The sequence below is a fragment of the Hydra vulgaris genome, chromosome 12 (genome assembly GCF_038396675.1).
Source record: "Hydra vulgaris chromosome 12, alternate assembly HydraT2T_AEP".
Lineage (NCBI taxonomy): Eukaryota > Metazoa > Cnidaria > Hydrozoa > Anthoathecata > Hydridae > Hydra > Hydra vulgaris.
In genome coordinates, this window is record NC_088931.1 from 64,257,501 (window position 1) to 64,275,278 (window position 17,778).

The 17,778-nt window shown below is 29.0% G+C and overlaps 2 long non-coding RNA genes across 6 annotated transcripts in view; one reads left to right on the forward strand and one right to left on the reverse strand.

Moving 5' to 3' along the window:
* The window catches only part of LOC136088920 (uncharacterized), a 29,851-nt gene extending 17,270 nt beyond the window's left edge, over window positions 1-12,581 (forward strand). For both annotated transcript variants that reach the window (XR_010642638.1, XR_010642639.1), the window contains exon 3: window positions 12,411-12,581. This is a non-coding gene — a long non-coding RNA (uncharacterized LOC136088920). The remainder of the gene's footprint in view (window positions 1-12,410) is intronic.
* LOC136088921 (uncharacterized) lies at window positions 6,727-8,928 on the reverse strand. Of its 4 annotated transcripts, none has more exons than XR_010642642.1 (4): window positions 8,380-8,631; window positions 7,630-7,724; window positions 7,340-7,505; window positions 6,727-7,219 (listed from the first exon to the last, which is right to left on the reverse strand). It is a non-coding gene; the product is annotated as an uncharacterized LOC136088921 (long non-coding RNA). The 4 variants fall into 4 exon arrangements; XR_010642643.1 differs by having other exon boundaries at window positions 8,179-8,631; XR_010642640.1 differs by lacking the exon at window positions 8,380-8,631 and having other exon boundaries at window positions 7,630-8,025.
* Window positions 12,582-17,778: the final 5,197 nt, after the last annotated feature.

Below are 17,778 nucleotides of genomic sequence, written 5' to 3' on the forward strand. Positions count from 1 at the left end.
ATGCTTTTGCCAGGTAGTGCATTCAATTTCTTTCGCTTCCTCTTATCTTTTGTGTTACTTTTACACTCATCTCTTTTCTTAGAAATGTGTTCAATAAAGGTTTCACTGACAATGCTGGAGTTAACTTCTTTCTGTGGAAGTCTTTTAAGAACATTTTATTTGCAGAGTGGATAAATACCAGTTTTTCTAAATCTCGAAACAATATTGTTTCCTTTTTCTGCATAAAGTCCATCAATCAGCTCTTTTAGCAGTCTAGGGAATATATCTTTTGGAATATTTGCCAGATTTCTTCCATGTTCTGATTCTTTCCAAGTGGCCAAAGTTACCCCACTTAGGCTGGAATAGGTTATGCCATAACATTCTTAACAATAAACAAAAAAAATTGATTACATATTATTGTAATAATTTAGATAATGTCTAACAACTATATATATAAGTAATTAGAGTACTTACTTGCTTTGTAAATTCGTATTTAGTTAGGTGTTCATGGAAAAGTTTGGAAGGTAAATATTGATGTAACCATAACAACAAAACTTTTACTGCCAGTAGTGCCAACCTAAAAAAAGCTGAAAAATTAAATACCCACATAATAATTAAAGTTAAAGTGTAATCTATGGTTTGCATGTATGAAAGTGGGAAAAAATATATATTTAATGGAGTTATAAGCTAAATAATCTTTTTACCGAAGTGTGGCCAAAGTTACCCACGCTGGCCAAAGTAACCCCCTTTGACGGTATATACATATATGTGTATATATATATATATGTGTATATATATATATATGTGTGTATATATATATATATATATATATATATATATATATATATATATATATATATATATATATATATATATATATATATATATATATATATATATATATATATACACAGCTCAACAAATTGAGATTTACTAGTTCAGCAATTTTTAAAGCCTGTTTACACTGAAAGTTTTTGTTTATTTCAACTGTAAATTAAATTTTTTGCTTTTTTTTATAAAAGCTGTTGATCTGAATAATAAAATAAGCTAAAAGTTTAGAGTCTGGCCAAAAAAGGGCACACGAATTACTGAAAATGCCACTTACCCTACGTTAGACAAAAAACAAGGTAAAAAAATTGTTTTAACTAGGTCAGATTTCTGCAAATCAGTAACGGAGATTGTATTGAACATTTTTGCAAGACTTTGAGAATTCTATACCAATTTAAAAAATATATAAAAATTCATCAGAGATGACCAGCTAAGAAAAATAAACTTGTTTTCTTGATACTATATATTTAGCTTATATTACATCGTTTAAGTTACCGAGCAATTATCGCGGATTTTTTGTATCTTTTGTTAAGAATTAAATTTTTTAGAGTTTACGTAACAAAGAATTGCAAAAGTATTATTAATTTTTTAATAAAAAAATTAATAATGCTTTTGCCTTTGTTAATTACTTTTAATGAGTAAGAATTTATTCATTAAAAGTAATTAACAAAGGCATTTTTAAATAACTGGGGCACTCTTCATAACTTTGCTTCATAACATTTATGAAAGTTATCAAGTTTATCAAAAAAATTTTTTTTTCCGCAAGAGCAACTTTAAAATTTACTTTAGAATGTCAACTTATACTTATTGAGTCATTCAAATAACAAAGTATTTTAGTTTGTCAAAAAATTTACTTACATTTTTTACGTTTAGGGGTCGTCCATAAAGTACGTACGCTCATAGGGGGGAGGGGGGAGGTCTTCAAAAAGCGTACGAAAGCGTATGGGAGGGGGGGGGGGGGAGGGTTCAATTTAAAAGTACGTACTTCGATTTTCTAATTTATCACAATTCACCAGCTAATCAATAGAAAAGTTACATTCTGACTAAAGATTCTAGTTTGCCAACATAAAAAGATGTATGGTATATGGAGTAGAGGGTATAGTTTTCCTCTATGCACACACATGTATGGGCGCCCACAGAATTTTTTGATGTTCCAGATAGGACACTTTCACAGATCGTGCAAACTCCTAACTTAAGTTTGTTTATACCTATGCCAAATGAGGAGGCCTTGCAAAATATCGGGATGGCGGAGGCCTGTGAATAAAAAGCCTTAAAATGCTTACCCTCCCGACCCCCAAAATAAGAGGGATGTAAATTTTGCATGGTCATAACTTTTTTGTAATTTACAATATTTTTCTACAAAAATTAAAATCTGTTGATAAATTTAAATTTAGTTTTAAATGTTGAAGTTAAAAATTTTGCTACATATTTCCCTCACGTTTGGGCTGGGAAGGGGGGAGGCAAACGCTTTAGGGCTTATTGTTCCCAGGCCTCCGCCATCCAAATTTTTTGTAAGGCCACCTCATTTGGCATATTAACAAACTTAAGTTTGCACGATGTGTGAAAGTCTTCTATCTAGAACATCAAAAAATTCTGAGGGGGCACATGCCACCCCTTATATACTGTCCCTGAGTAAGACCTGAGGGCCGTAATTGATGCGACGGAGTCACCCCCAAAAAAAACGTGTCAATGGCGTCTCAAAATCTTCCAAATTTGACCGCTAGGTTTTGCTAAAATAAAAAGCTTCTTTAATTAGCAAAAGGGCACAAAATTTGCTGTTGCCCTCTCCCACTGGGTTTTACCCTTCGTTTTCAATATTACTGATCTCACCTTAGACTCGTTTTTTACTTACTAAAGAGGGGTGCCTGAAAAAAACGTCCACCTTAAGTATAGTTTATTTACATTTGATTCGTTATTAAAACAAAAAAAAGTTTTACATGGATTTCACCAGGAATCGAACTTAGGTCTCCGACGACTATTGCCGCCGCATTAACCTCTCGCCCAAATACGCACTTATCTTTATAAAATTTTAAATTTATTTAAATTATTATTTGCATATATACTTAAAGACGTTTTTAAAATGCGCAAACAAAGAGCTTTGGGGTCGTATAAAGTATCTAAGGTACCCTCCGTCTTTTTTTTTTTTAATTAAAATTTTTTATTAGCAAAAAAAAAATAAAAGAGGGAATGGGGGGGGGGGGATATTTGAGAAACGTACGTACTTTTAAGGGGGGTGGGGACATAAAAGTACGCATGGCAACAGAGGGAGGGGGGGTCAAATTTCAAAATATTCGGCGTACGTACTTTATGGACGACCCCTTATGTGTTGCCATTTTTTTCCAGAAACTGGGGCATGGGTTCGATTTTTACTCGATCCTAAATTTCAGATTCCTGGGTAAACTCTTTATTAATTAAGCATGAAAGTTTGGTGAAGAAACCGTCCAGTTATCTTTGTCAAAACTTTCCAACTCATGGGGCTACTACTAAAAAGTTTATACAATGATTTGATGTTGCCAAAATAATTCTTGACTACAGTAGAGAATTCCGCAGAATGAACGCCAGCTAGATTGAGGCTAAGCGCACTGCAAGGCATGTACAAAGCTCGAGGAGTTTTTTTAAGAATGATGACCTGCACTCCTTTATATACACCGGATTTGTTAGCTCCGTTATCATAGCCCTGATTATAACAGTTCTTTAATGAATTCGGCTTTGATCCAAAACATCTATAATCAGCTTCGCAATTTCAGGACCCATTTTTTTCTCTCAGACTTTCTACCTTCAGAAAACGTTCTTTTACTATCCATTGATTGTCAGATCCTAGGCTGATAAATCGAAGAACAAAATTGATTTGTTCTGTAAGAGACACATCCAGAGTTCCATCAACAATAGCGGAAAAATAAATTGCTGATCTCTTTAATAATAGCAGAGAAAACAATTTCCCCACATGCCATAATAAACTCATTTTGAGTTCTCCAGGTCAAATAGTGCAGTTGCATCCTTAATCCTTATTTTTGATGTTGAGGAACTTCTTCTAGATGTAACTGGAGTGCCTTATTGTATTTCCCCAAAAGCTCAGCGGCTCTAAAAAATTACAATTATCATCATCGTCCAACATGTTTAATGAACCTACATAAATATGAGCATAATATTGAAATAAAGATTATAAAGAGATAAATCTACAGTGACTTGCCATATTATCAGACTTAGTGAACAAACACCACTACAAACCTTTGCCCCTCCCATAATCTTTTTCTCTTTCATTATTTTTTACTTAGGCAATCTTGCCAAAAATGGTACTTCATAAATGGCAACATTTTTCATATCTTTTATTGTCATTCTTATCAAATGTTGTCAGTTTGAACAGAACGTTGCATAGAACGGATGTGTGAGGTGTTTCTTTCTACAATTAATATTATTGGAATACCTCGTTGTGAAGATTTTGTGACTAGTATCGTATACTTTATTAATCACAAAGGTGTGTATATCTTAATACTCATATTTTTTAAACAAAAATGTATAAAATTATTTTCCTATCGATAAGTACACAATCTTATTAAATATTCTCTTCTTTTTTTTAGCAATGGGGAGGGCATGTGATATTTCTTAACGAAAACTAGGTAATTTGTGGATATTTAAAAAATACAAGCATGTCACAATATAAGATAAGCTAAGATATTCAACATTTCTCAAAGCACAGTGAAGAGAGTGAAGCAAAAACTTGATTTTGACATACCTTTACAACCTGCTCGTACAAGCGCTTGTGGCAGAAAGGGTTAATAGCACCCAGGACTGACAGAAAAATTAGGGATATTTGTCTACAACAAAGAAAACACCCTGTCAACTTATTGACCAAGATTGTCAATGAACAGGGAATTGATATTTTCCAAAAGTAATGTTGAATAAAAATCTTTAATTGTAAAGTTTAACTTGATTTTGGTATCTTTTTAAATCTTATTTGTGAATGTTTTAGGTTTGTTTTTCAGATGAGAGCATTTTTCAGGTCATGAGTGACAAAACTAGCTTGTTAGAAGAAGAGTGGGTGAAAAATGTCACTCAGATTGGATTGTGCCAACCGTAGAGCATCCATGGTGCCAACCGTAAAGCATGCATGGTGCTTTACGGTTGTCACAATGAAAAAACATCTGTCATTGTGTGGTCGGTAATTAATTTTCAAGGTACTGGAAGGCTGCATATAGTAAAAGGGACAACGAGACAAGATCAGTATAAGGAAATTCCTAATGATAGACTAATACCACAGTTGACACAATGGTTCCCAAACGAAGAAAAATACATTTTTATGCATGATGGGGCACCATGTCACAAGGCTAAAACCATTACAAAGTTTTTGAAAGAAAAAAAGCATTGATATCTTGGATTGGCCTGGAAATTCTCTGGATTTAAATCCGGGAAATAGTCAAAAGTAAAAAAAACAATGAAGCAGAAGTTAATTGAAAAACTAATATATGTATGGAACCACAGTGAAGAGCTTCAAACAGCGGTTAAAAAATGTATTTTGATTATGCCATGGCGCATACAAAGTGTAATTGCAGCAAAGGACATCATACAAAATATTAGCTATTCAGCTCTTTCAGGATTTTTTTTTAAATTATTTTCCATTATCTTTTAAATATATGTATTTGCGTTTTAATAAACATTGATTTTTATTTATCTATAGTAAAATGACCTTAAATGATAAAAAATTATCCACGAAAAACATATTTACGGCGTAAAATTGTTTTTTTCTTGTTAAGTCTAATAATATGGCAAGCCACTGCAGATTTATATTCCAAGCAACATTAAAATTATTTTATGAATATAAACTGTAAACACACATTTCTCGAAGGTAAATGGAGAGTTTTGCCCAGGGCACAGCGTAAAATTTCATACCACTTAGATGCCTCATTTCTTGTTGAGTTTTCAAATTCTGAATCGATCCCAGTCTGGTTTTTCAAGTTTTCAAAAGCTGATATCCAGACGATTTAGTTATTTCTGTGCTGAACATTAGACTGGTGGCTTTTAAACTTTACTCCTAATTTTTACCATTTACCTTTTACTCCTCCATTCCACATCAAGAGAAAAAACTGAAATCCAGTGCCAAAAGTATGCTTTTTTCGAAAATAGAGCTGGTAAAATAGGAAAGCTTTTCCACTCCTGATCAGCTAGTCTCTGTTGATCTTCTCTCCTTTGAGAGAAGTTTCGTAAAAAGTTGAGGCGGGAACATTTTTGTTTATAGAATCTCTAGGAAAAAGTGCCGGATTTTGAGTTGGTTTGTTTGGTATGACTAGATTGCATTCGACTTGGGAAAAAGCTCTTTAGCACAAAGCAGGGTCATTTCCAACTGCTTGATTACTAGGGTGGAGTGAATTTTAGTTTTTTTTACAATTCGTTTAGCCTGGGTGTGTAAAAGTTGTCTATTCATTTCAGAAATACTCTGGAAAAATATCAATGCTCTAGGAAATTATCTTGAGGTGCCTCCCCAGACGGCACATCTGGTTTTTTCTCGGAATTAAAACCCGTATAAACACGTGTTTGTTACGATCCAGGCGTAAACCAAAAACACGTGGATTTCACGGGAAGTTTAACTGGAGTTTTACACGTGTTTTCTAAGGTTTCAAACACGAGTTTTTTTATGTTTTAAATACGTGTTTTTGAGGTTTTAAACTCGTGTTTTATGAGGTTTTAAATTCGTGTTTTCTATAGTTTAAAACGGATTTATGGCATTAAATTAAGTTTCCAAACGGAAACTTTATTTAATGCCTTAAGTTAGTTCAGGCATAAGTTTTCCAAACTTATGCCTGAACTAACAGCTGCTCAGCACGGTTTAATGATAAACCAAAAATACGTAGGTTTTGTTAGACACGTTTATAGCTTTAAACATGTAAACCTTTTTTTATATATACTACATTATATTTACGACAATTTTGTTGTTTTATTTTTGTTTTTCAAGGTAAATTATTTTACAATAATACTACGAAGAAAAAATAAACGAAGAAATAAAAAACCAAATCATTAAAAATAAGCTAATAAAAAACGCTTGGCACATGGTTACCATACATAATATTTAATTTCGATTGATCGCCTCTTCCGTCATTATAAAATCTAAAATCGTATAACAATACGCTTTCGCATTTTTACAAACAATTCCAGTAGCATCGAATGCTCTTTTTAATTTTTCTTCAAAGTCGGGTCTCGAACTTTACTAATTCCTCAATTGAGGTAACCTGTTCAAAATTAATTTCATTCAAATCTTTATCTAAAAACTATTGCAGTAGCCCAAATTTCTTGATGATTCGATGGAAGAGTAAAATTGCTTTTTTCCTTACTAATCACGCTTGTTTGTGTCTGTACATTTAGACGGAATCGACCCTTCATTCTTCTTTTTAAATTGTTTTTTAGAGCCACCTACTTCAACCTAAATAAGAGACGCCCTTTAAGAATTTATGAAACCCATTAAGAAACATAATTCATCAAATATACTATTGTACTTTTTAAATATTATAAACTTTTAAATTAAATGCAAATAAGTTATTACTTTGGAAAGACCCAGAAGCCCGAATATCCACAAGTATTTTCATTAGCATTTGTACCAGGATGTAAATCCTCTCTTAATTGATTTTTGCTTATAAATATAAAAATCTTTAAAAGTTGATTTGAAACCATCACATTTAGGTTTTGTTGCTTGTTAAAGTGCAAATATCCTGTTTTAAGATAAATTAGACTAATATACACTCAAATATAGGTAATAAATATAAATATAAGTTATACATAATATTTAAAAAAACCAAATGCACACATGCCCCCTGTTCATTAATAGTCACCTACCTTAATCAACATTAATATTATTATCTTTATTAAGTTTCTGAAGTCTTCTATAAATATATTGTCTTCATCTAGATTATGTGATAACGGTAAAACTCCTGAAAGATAAAATTTGCAAAAACAAAATTTACAAGAATTATTAGTGTCATTTTAAATTTTTTGAAGTTAAAGATAAATAACTAGAGTTTCAACACAAGTATTTTCATTAACAGTTGTACCAGGATTAATATTTTTTCTCATTGTCTTTTTCGCTGAACATGTGAAAAAATGAGTAGTTGATTTTTAGTAGAATTATTAAAATTATTTTAGTAGATTATAAGTAAGTAGAAGACTTATAGTAGAGTCTTTTCAATTTATGTTTTGTTGCTTATTAAAACCCACATATTCTGGTTTAAAAATGTTATATATATATATATATATATATATATATATATATATATATATATATATATATATATATATATATATATATACAGACAAACAAAACAAAAAAAGTTCAATATGTGCTAATGCATATCACTAGCCATAGTCTGCTTGATAATAGACCCTTACCTTTATCAGCAAAAAAAAATATCATTTCTGCAATCAGATAGACTATGCAAGAAATTTTCTTGCTGGCTTCGGCTCATGCCATATTTTTTATACTGCTGACTCATTTTTTGTATCTTCTCAAACAATTAAAAATTAATTTAACATTTACATAATAATTTTCAAATATAAACAATTCATTTACAGATAAGTAAAGTTACTTACAGACAGTATTTTGCAACAAAGTATTACTAGATTTTGCTGTCAATATTGGTAGAGAAAGTTTATTCCATGAAGCTAAGGTAGTATATTGATGCAGCTTCGCAGCTCGAAGACAAATTTAAACATTCAGGAAATAAATTTCCAGCTAAGGCTGATCGATATTTTCCCATATATTCTTTCTACTATGCTGAACTTGTTCTTTTCATTTTTGTTAAATAATTATTATTATTAGGATATCTTATAGCATTTAGTACACACACATTTATATAGGAACAACACTTGTATTTTTCAAACATATAACATATATGTTTGAAAAATACTAGTGTTGTTATATATATACATATATATATATATATATATATATATATATATATATATATATATATATATATATATATATATATATATATTCATCGCAGAAATAAACACACATATACAGATACAAATACACACAAATATACATACGCCGAAATAAACACACATATGTGTGTATATGTGTATATATTACGTATACATAACATATACATTTATTTATAAGTGTATGTATGTATGTATATATGTATATGTATATATATATATATATATATATATATATATATATATATATATATATTTATACATATATACATAATATATAGACTTATACATACACACATATATACATATGAATACATAAATAAACACATACATATTTTATATATGTATTATACATACATATATAAAATATACATTGTATAAATTATATAGATACACAAGTATGTATGTATATATATATAGATACACGTGTGTATGTATATATATATAGATACACGTGTGTATATATATGTGTATATATATATATATAGACACATGTATACACACGTGTATATTTATATATGTGTGTGTGTTTGTGTGTGTGTGTGTGTGTGTGTATATATATATATATATATATATATATATATATATATATATATATATATATATATATATGTGCATATAAATATATATATATATATATATATATATATGTGCATATGAATATATATATATATATATATATATATATATATATATATATATATATATATATATATATATATATATATATATATGTGCATATATATATATTTATATGTATATATATATATATATACACATACTAATGCTTAACAAAAACTGAATTTATTTAACATATAAATTTTCTCGACAAATGTTTTCCTGAATGTTCTTGTTACACACTCTAAAACCTTCCGAATAATAAAAATGCAATAAATTTGAAAAATCGCGTGTAATGGTTTCACATTCGTTGCGAAAACTTCTGATAATTTAATACTCCATTTTTGTAACTGAAAAACCATCACTAAAAACTTAATATCCAAACTGGTTTTTGGTATAATATAGTAGTTAATTTCACGGAATCGAAACCCTATTCTTGACACGTATTATTCTTAGTGTTTTCGGGAGTTTTAAACACGCAACAGAAACCACGCGTAACTTTTAAACGAGTTGTGCCGTCTGGGTCAAGACCTTTAAAATTTTAATGGGTCCCTAATATTATGTAAAAAAAAGTTTTTCAAAAGTATGTCATGTTGGGTCTCAAAAGAAGCAAAATTTTATAAAAATTTCAAAAATAATTATTTAAAAAAAAAATTGTTATTTTATAGTTTATTGCAGAAAAAATGACCTTTTAAACTAAAAATGAAAAAAGTTTATTTTTTTAAATTATAATTTCAAAAAAATCTTAAATAATAATTTTTTTATAAAATAATTGTTATTTTTGAAATTTTTATAAAATTTTGCTTCTTTTGAGACCCAACATGACATACTTTTGAAAAATTTTTTTTTACATAATATTAGGGACCCATTAAAATTTTAAAGGTCTTGAGGCACCTCAAGATAATTTCCTAGAGCATTGATATTTTTCCAGAGTAATTCTGAAATTAATAGACAACTTTTGCACACCCAGGCTAAACGAATTGTAAAAAAAACTAAAATTCACTCCACCCTATTGATCACCCAGTGAAATTGCCTCTTTATCCTTAATTAAAACAGCATTTGAGAATTACAGTATTTTTTTAATATCTGCAGATATTTAATGTTTTTAATTCTGCAGATATTTTATGAAATAAGAATGCGCCCCAACCTCACTCGATTATCATCTTCTTCTTCAAGGGCTGTTGAAACATTTGAAGGGGAAGATGGCTTTCTTGGACCCAAGGGTTCAACAACGCTGTTGGTAAAATGGTCTATCTAAAAAAGAATTGTTTTAACAGTTTTGGAATGAAATTATGAATATACAATTGTTAATAAAAATATTAAAGCTATTAACCTATACCTTGACTACTTAGTCTGACGTAGAGTTATTAGATACCATTTTTTTGAAATTTTTGAAGCGGCACTCTTTCAGTGTAGGTTTGTTATTGTTTTCTTTTATAACTTTTTCTGCAGCTTTTTTTTTTTTTTTTTATCTTGGGACCCTTAATTATGCTTTTGAAAACTGAAAATGAAGTTTTTATTCAAAGATGTGTAAGTGATAAACAATTGTATTGGAGAGATACTAAATTTCTATTGGAAAAACAAAAATTATTAATTACACGTCTAAATATTCAATTGATACTTTTCACCGGCAAAGAACACTTATTCTACTGTTCCATGGCTTTTAACCAAAAAAATTGACTTTAAAAAACTAAATTACCTGAAGTTGTCAGATAGAATAGTTGAATAATGATTGTTGAAGGTATTGACTATATTCATTTTATCTGAATTCAGAATTCGAATTCATATAAAAAATTAAATGCTATTTCACAATATTAAATGAATTTAAAACAATGTATCGAGAAAGAATATTTGAAAATTATTAGAATGAGAGTAATTAAACTGATTTATGTTACATAACATTAGTAGTGTTTCTAAAACTTTTATTCGGTTAAGTGTTGTATAATTCGATAAGTGTTGCATAATTCGAATTTTAATTACATTTAAATTGGAGCCATTGAAATCAGTCCTTCCACGCTGAAAAAAAAAAATTTGAAATTTAGTTTAACCTAAATTTCAAGTTTATCAAGTTATAAAATTTCTTCTCACTAAATGTACACTAAAAGTTATAAAAATCTTACAAAATATCTTACAAAAAAAAAAACTTCTATTTTGTTTTAATTGTGCTTTTTTTGCTTAAAATTATTCATAAAATCTTACTTTTTTTCTCTCTTTTAAATTATTACAATAATTATTAAAATATTCACAAAAGTTACATGCCGGTACTGCAGGTAAGGTCGATGGGTGCGATCAACGCCGCTTTTCGTACTAATTACCCTTTGTTTTGCATACATTTTGCAAATTTTTTATAAATTAAGCAATGAATTTATTTAATACTATAAATTACCTCGTTTTAGGAAAGCAAAAATTCTATTTTCTAAAAAATTTTGAATTAAAAAACTTTCTAAAAAATTGTTATTTCTTAAAAATTTTATCTATAAAAAATTCTAAAATTTCTAAAAAATTTCAAGGTACCTGTATTAGGTATACAAAGATCAACTTTTTTGATAATCCTTAATAATTACGTCATTAAAAAGAGTCACACTGCCATCTAGTAATTTGCAGAAGTACTAGGCTGATTAGCACATTAACAGGCAGGAATATTTAAAATGATTCAGCTGGACACCAGTTATTCATTATCTAGTTCAAAAAAAATGTATTCATTAGGCTTACTAGTCACAATAAAAAATCTTTTTTTGTGCCCTCTTTTCCATGTGCATAGGTAAAAGTACCCTGCGGCCCCTCTGAGCGGCCTTGGTATTTTTATTAAGTTGAATTTGAAACCCAGTTTTATTAGGTTAAATGCTTCGAAGTATTTACATTTAAATCTTTAAAAATATTTTTGACGCAAAAACTGCTATCACAGTCTAGAAGGGAGCAAGGGTGCAGGTATATATATATATATATTTTTTTTTTTTTTTTTTTTACTGTGTACAGATCTGTCCTTATTACAGCCCTGGCTATAAATTTTTTAGTTATAGGAACATGTCTTTTAAATTTATTATTTTTCCTTTTTATAGGTGGAGTTGGTGAAAATATAGAATGTGCTAATGATTTTTTCGAAAACTTGGAAAACATGGGTTTAATAGCTGAAAAAAATGTCGATTATTTGATAGAATTGTATAGTGCAATTAATAGGAAAGACTTAGTGCGAGTAATTGATAATTATAAGAAAAGTTATTGTTAATGAATCATTTTAGAATTTTTTTTTTTTCAAATCATATTTAAGAAATTTCTGAGAGAGAGAGAGAGAGAGAGAGAGAGAGAGAGAGAGAGAGAGAGAGAGAGAGAGAGAGAGAGAGAAAGAGAGAGAGAGAGAGGGTAAGGTTGCTAATATTTTACCCCCTAAGGCCAAATTATAAAATGTAGGCCATCCTACTGAGTTGAAACGTGGATATTCAATTGTATTTCATAATTTAGGGATTGTTTGTTATAAAGATGTTAAAAAAACTCATAATTTAAAAAGCGTTAAGTTCCAAAGAATCAAACTAAAAAATTAGCGCTAAGAGTACAATTAAGGAAACTAGATCCTTAATTGTACATATAACCTTATTGTACATATTATCCAATATTGTACCACTTTTTTGATTTTATATACTTTACAACTTTGCAAATATTTTATGATTTTAGATTTAAGGGATTAAAAGAACTGATTAAAAAAATGGTTTTTGTAAAATCAGCAATTGGAAATATTCTAATTTGAACTCAACTCTCCTCTGAGTAATTTGGAAGGTGCAAAGTCTTCTTCCTGAAACACTGAGTTGTCTACTGGCCATATCCCAGTGTCTCAAAATCCATTAATAGCTATTTCCATACCAACAACCTTTGCATAAGCCTCTCCAAAAATTTATTATTGAGTAATACATCTGCCTGGATGGCTTTGCATCCGTTTATCACAGGCAATGTTATATTAAGAATTCAAAGCCTTGAAAAATGATCTATCTAAAGGTTGTAGCCTATGAGTACTATGTAATGGCAAAGATAGCATTACTATTCCATGATCTCGAGCTAAAACTAATGCTTCTAGATTTTTTGTATGTGTTGAATAACCATCAAGGATAAGAAGTACTATCTTTTGTTCTGGATGTTCTGTTGAAAGTTTGAAACAAAAAAAAAACAGTAAAAAATAAATCAAAAAATTTCTTGTGGGTTGTAAAGATAACGAGTAGGTTATATATATATATATATATATATATATATATATATATATATACACACGCATACACACACGTAAACAAAACACTGAGGGTAGAATGCACTAAAACGGCACTCAGGTGTAACGCGCTACTAATATGTATTTAAGGAAATCATCCGGAGAATGTTTTTTTAATTTTTTTTTAAATTAACTTATTATTAATCATAATTATAAAAATATTTATGTGCATTATTTTTTTTTTTATTGATATTTTCTAAAATTTTAACCTTTCTTTTTATTTGCACAAGACTTATATGAAAATAGACGAACAGTCTGTGTTTTGCACTAAAAAATAAAGATATGCTCTAAATTGGGTGAAACGGGCTCCGGGGCACGTTTTACCATTGATGTTACGGACATTTTGCGTCAAAATATTTAAGCAATGTATTAAGAAACCATACTGACAATGTATTTGTTAAGAAAGTTTTTCATTGTTATTTTTATGCCATAAAGGTATTTCTAACGACTTCCTTTTGCTATTTATTGTAATTTAAAGTAACAGTTTTGTGTTTTCAACTTTTATTCATGTCATAATAAATTTAAATTACATTTATTAACAATTTCATAATTAACATGTCATTACATTAAAAACTTTATTATGCATTGTATTATATATTACAAAATTAAATTCAAAGACGTTTAATTAGTTTGATTAAATTTGACTGAATTTAAAAGTTTCTTATCGATACTTCTTATTTTGGAAATAAAGATAAGACAGTGTTGAAGTGAGGTCTTTGTCAGCAGCTATTAAAGTTATTTGAAATGGATTATAAGAAAACAAACAAGCAGTAACTAACTTCAGTTAACTAAAAATTCACAGGTCTGTTTCAAAATGAACCTTGGGCAGACCTGTCAATCTTTAGTTAACTGAACTATTAAATTAAAATTTTTTTTTCTTCTAAACTTATATTTATGTCAGTCAGTTTGTGAAAACTTCCTGACGCCATGTTACAAAATAATTAATTTTTATAAAACATTTCATTTTATAAATCCAAACTAGTTTTTTTAACAAAATACACTTAAAACTAGTGAACGACCGAAATTCTGTTTTGGTATCGGTTTAGGCCGAAATTTCAATTTGAACCGATACCGAAATTTCGGTTTCGGTACTTTTTATAAATTCGGTAAAAAGTAAAATTTTGAAAAACATACCGAAAACCGATTTTATCTAATTTAGAAAAACAGTTTTTTTTAGAATTTTAACAAAATACCTCAAAAAAATCTTGTTTTGCAGATAAAATCTGCCAGATGTTAAATTTCGCTATTAACTTTTACCGCCAATTTATGTATTAAATCTCAATTTGGGATACATGTGTAATTAATTCCAACATAAAAAAAAACAACAAATGTAAACGTCATTAATATGTTCACTACGAGAACATATTGATGACGTAGCAAATAAAAATCAAACTTGTGGACAAGTTACTGGATAAAAAGTTCTGATCAAGTGAAAGATAAAATGAAAAAACTGCTTGAAGTTTGGCTTGATAGCCAAAGTTATCTTTGAAAATGTCAGAGCCAACTTCTGCAGCAAGTGCAGAGAACTTTAATCAAGTAGGAGTATGATTATCAGCTGAAGATAAACAACTCTATTATCTACAAGTAGAAAATCGAGGAAAAGTTAGTTATGCCACCTGTAAACGAGCAGGCCAGGAAACAATCCATTCTTCAAAGTGAAGAAAATTACCCAACAAATTATCTACTTCTGTATCATACGATCTCTCATCTAATGATAGTAATAAGTCGAATATATATGAAGATGACGATGATGAATATACTTGCTCACCAAAAATGAAGCATAACAAGAGCAAAGTTAGTAAAGTAAAGCCGCAACTAGTAATATCAACAACAGTATCAACGAGGAAAGCTGTTAAAATTTGTAAATAATTGGCGCGTGATGGTATTAACATTCCAAATCCCAGTCAAGCCGGAGTTTATAAATCAGTATTTAAGGAAGCTTCTCAACTGAAGAAAGAAATAATGAAAAACTCAAATACTGAAAAGTAGTCTTTAAATTTTGATGGAAAGCGTCCTAATGAAACCCATTACCCTAACCCTATTTTTATAAGGCACCGTATATATAAACAACTTATAAGTTTGTATCTACAGGAATCCAAAACGTATACGTAAAACGCGTGAAATTTAAAATAATTCATGAAGATTATCCATTATTATTTTATTTTGTACATTAATATTTACATTAGTATTTAACTTGAAGAAATATTTATTGAAGATTAAAAAAATGTTTATACATTATATGTAAATATATCGGAGAAAGTGAAATGAAATGATTTTTGAAACTAAGATGTTGACTATTCCATATTTATTTAACTGAAAAGAAATTAGTTCTTTGGGATTTTACGAAGATGTAAAACCTGGTTAAATGAAGCTGTTGAATGAATTTGGAAGAGCAACAAACTTGGCTTAAAAATTTAAAAACATTTATAGATCAACATAAATTTCATCACATTCTGTCATATGAAAAAAAAAGAAGAAAAGTGGGTGAGTTTCATAGTTTAGTCTTCAGATTGCGAAAAATTATCGTAGAAGGTAAAGTCAATTTAGATGAGTTCTAATCAGGGCGTTTTTAACATTTTATTTTACGTGACGGATTCAATATTTAGGATTTTTATTCATCAGGGAGTCTCGTAGAAATCTTTAAAATCAAAATGTGTCAAAATACATCTTTTCTTTTTGTCATTGCTTTTAAATAATTTCTTAAATAAAATTCTCGATAACACCAGATTAATTAAATATTTTGAGTTATATATCTTGTTCCTTTTTAAAATAGATCAATAAAGTTATCTAAAACACTAAAAATCAACTACAAAACAATGTAATTAATTTAAGTTAATCATAAATTTAATTACCCTGTTCGTTCAAAAACTAAATAAAATAATTACTGGCATTAATCATTATTATTAATTGCATTTTTATTTTATTTTAAATTTATTTATGGTACTTTTTTAATTAATTTTAATGTTAATATTTTTGTAAACATTTTTCTGATTTCTTAATTTATATTTTATACTCTTAGAAAAAATATTGTATCTTCTTGTGTCATCCTAATGTGGACCCAGGTTCACGTTACGAAGAATTTTTACAAATTTAATTAGTTTTTAGTATTATTGCTTTTCTTTAAACAACACATTATTTCACGCTAAGAATGTTGCCTAAAATAGGGCCCTGCGAATCTTTGAGATTCGAATTGGATTCGCGAATCTATATAGGATTTGATTTCGAATCTTTTTTTAATTCGAATCCTTTCAAACCGAATCCATACAATATTTTGAAAGAAACATTTGACAGTGCAATTCTGCATTATAAATGTAAACATATTTGACATCCAATCACAAATAAGAACAGTGTTGCTGTTTCCATGGCTTTGGCTGAATGCGCTGCTAGAAGAAAATGTGCTTTTCCTTTACCTCCAGCTTTAAATGAAAAAAATATTGTCATCTTAAAAGAATGTTTACCAATTCTGGAATTAATAGCTGAGGCAACTACTACTTTGTCTGTCGATATGACAGTTTGAATAAGCTTAGTTTTACCTTGCATAGAAGACTTAAAAAATGAGCTAAATGCGTACAAGGCCATTCACTGTAAAAAGCTGAAAGATGCTTTATCTACTGAGTTGACTGAACAGTTTGATCTGACAAATGCAATTTATGTTATAACCACATATCTGGATTCACGTTTTTCATTGGATTAAACTGAAATCGACATTGTACAGACCACAATTCAACGTCACTTAGAAGCTGCATGTGCACAGACAAAAGCAGTGAAAAAAATAGAACCAATTTCTGTTCAAGTTCAAGCTCAAGCTAATCAATCTCTTTTAAGATTGCTAAAAACTTTTTCAATCATCCAATTGTGCTAGCAAACGAGTTAACTCAGTTGGTGGTTAAGTTCTTTGCAATAAAAGACTATCGCTCACTTCTGCCAATAGTGAAAAACTAATCTGGGCAAGAGCAAACAAGGACTTAGTTTTTTCTTAGTTTTTTTGTTGGTATAGGCCTACCAATTGATTATATTGAAATTATACTGATTTTATATATGATATAATGATTATACTGGCCTACCAATTGATTATATTGAAATTTAAATAAATACATGTTTTATGAAAGAATTTGTTTTTAAATCGAGATTTGAGATTCGATTCGAAATCAAAAGTTCGGATTCGCAGGGCCCTA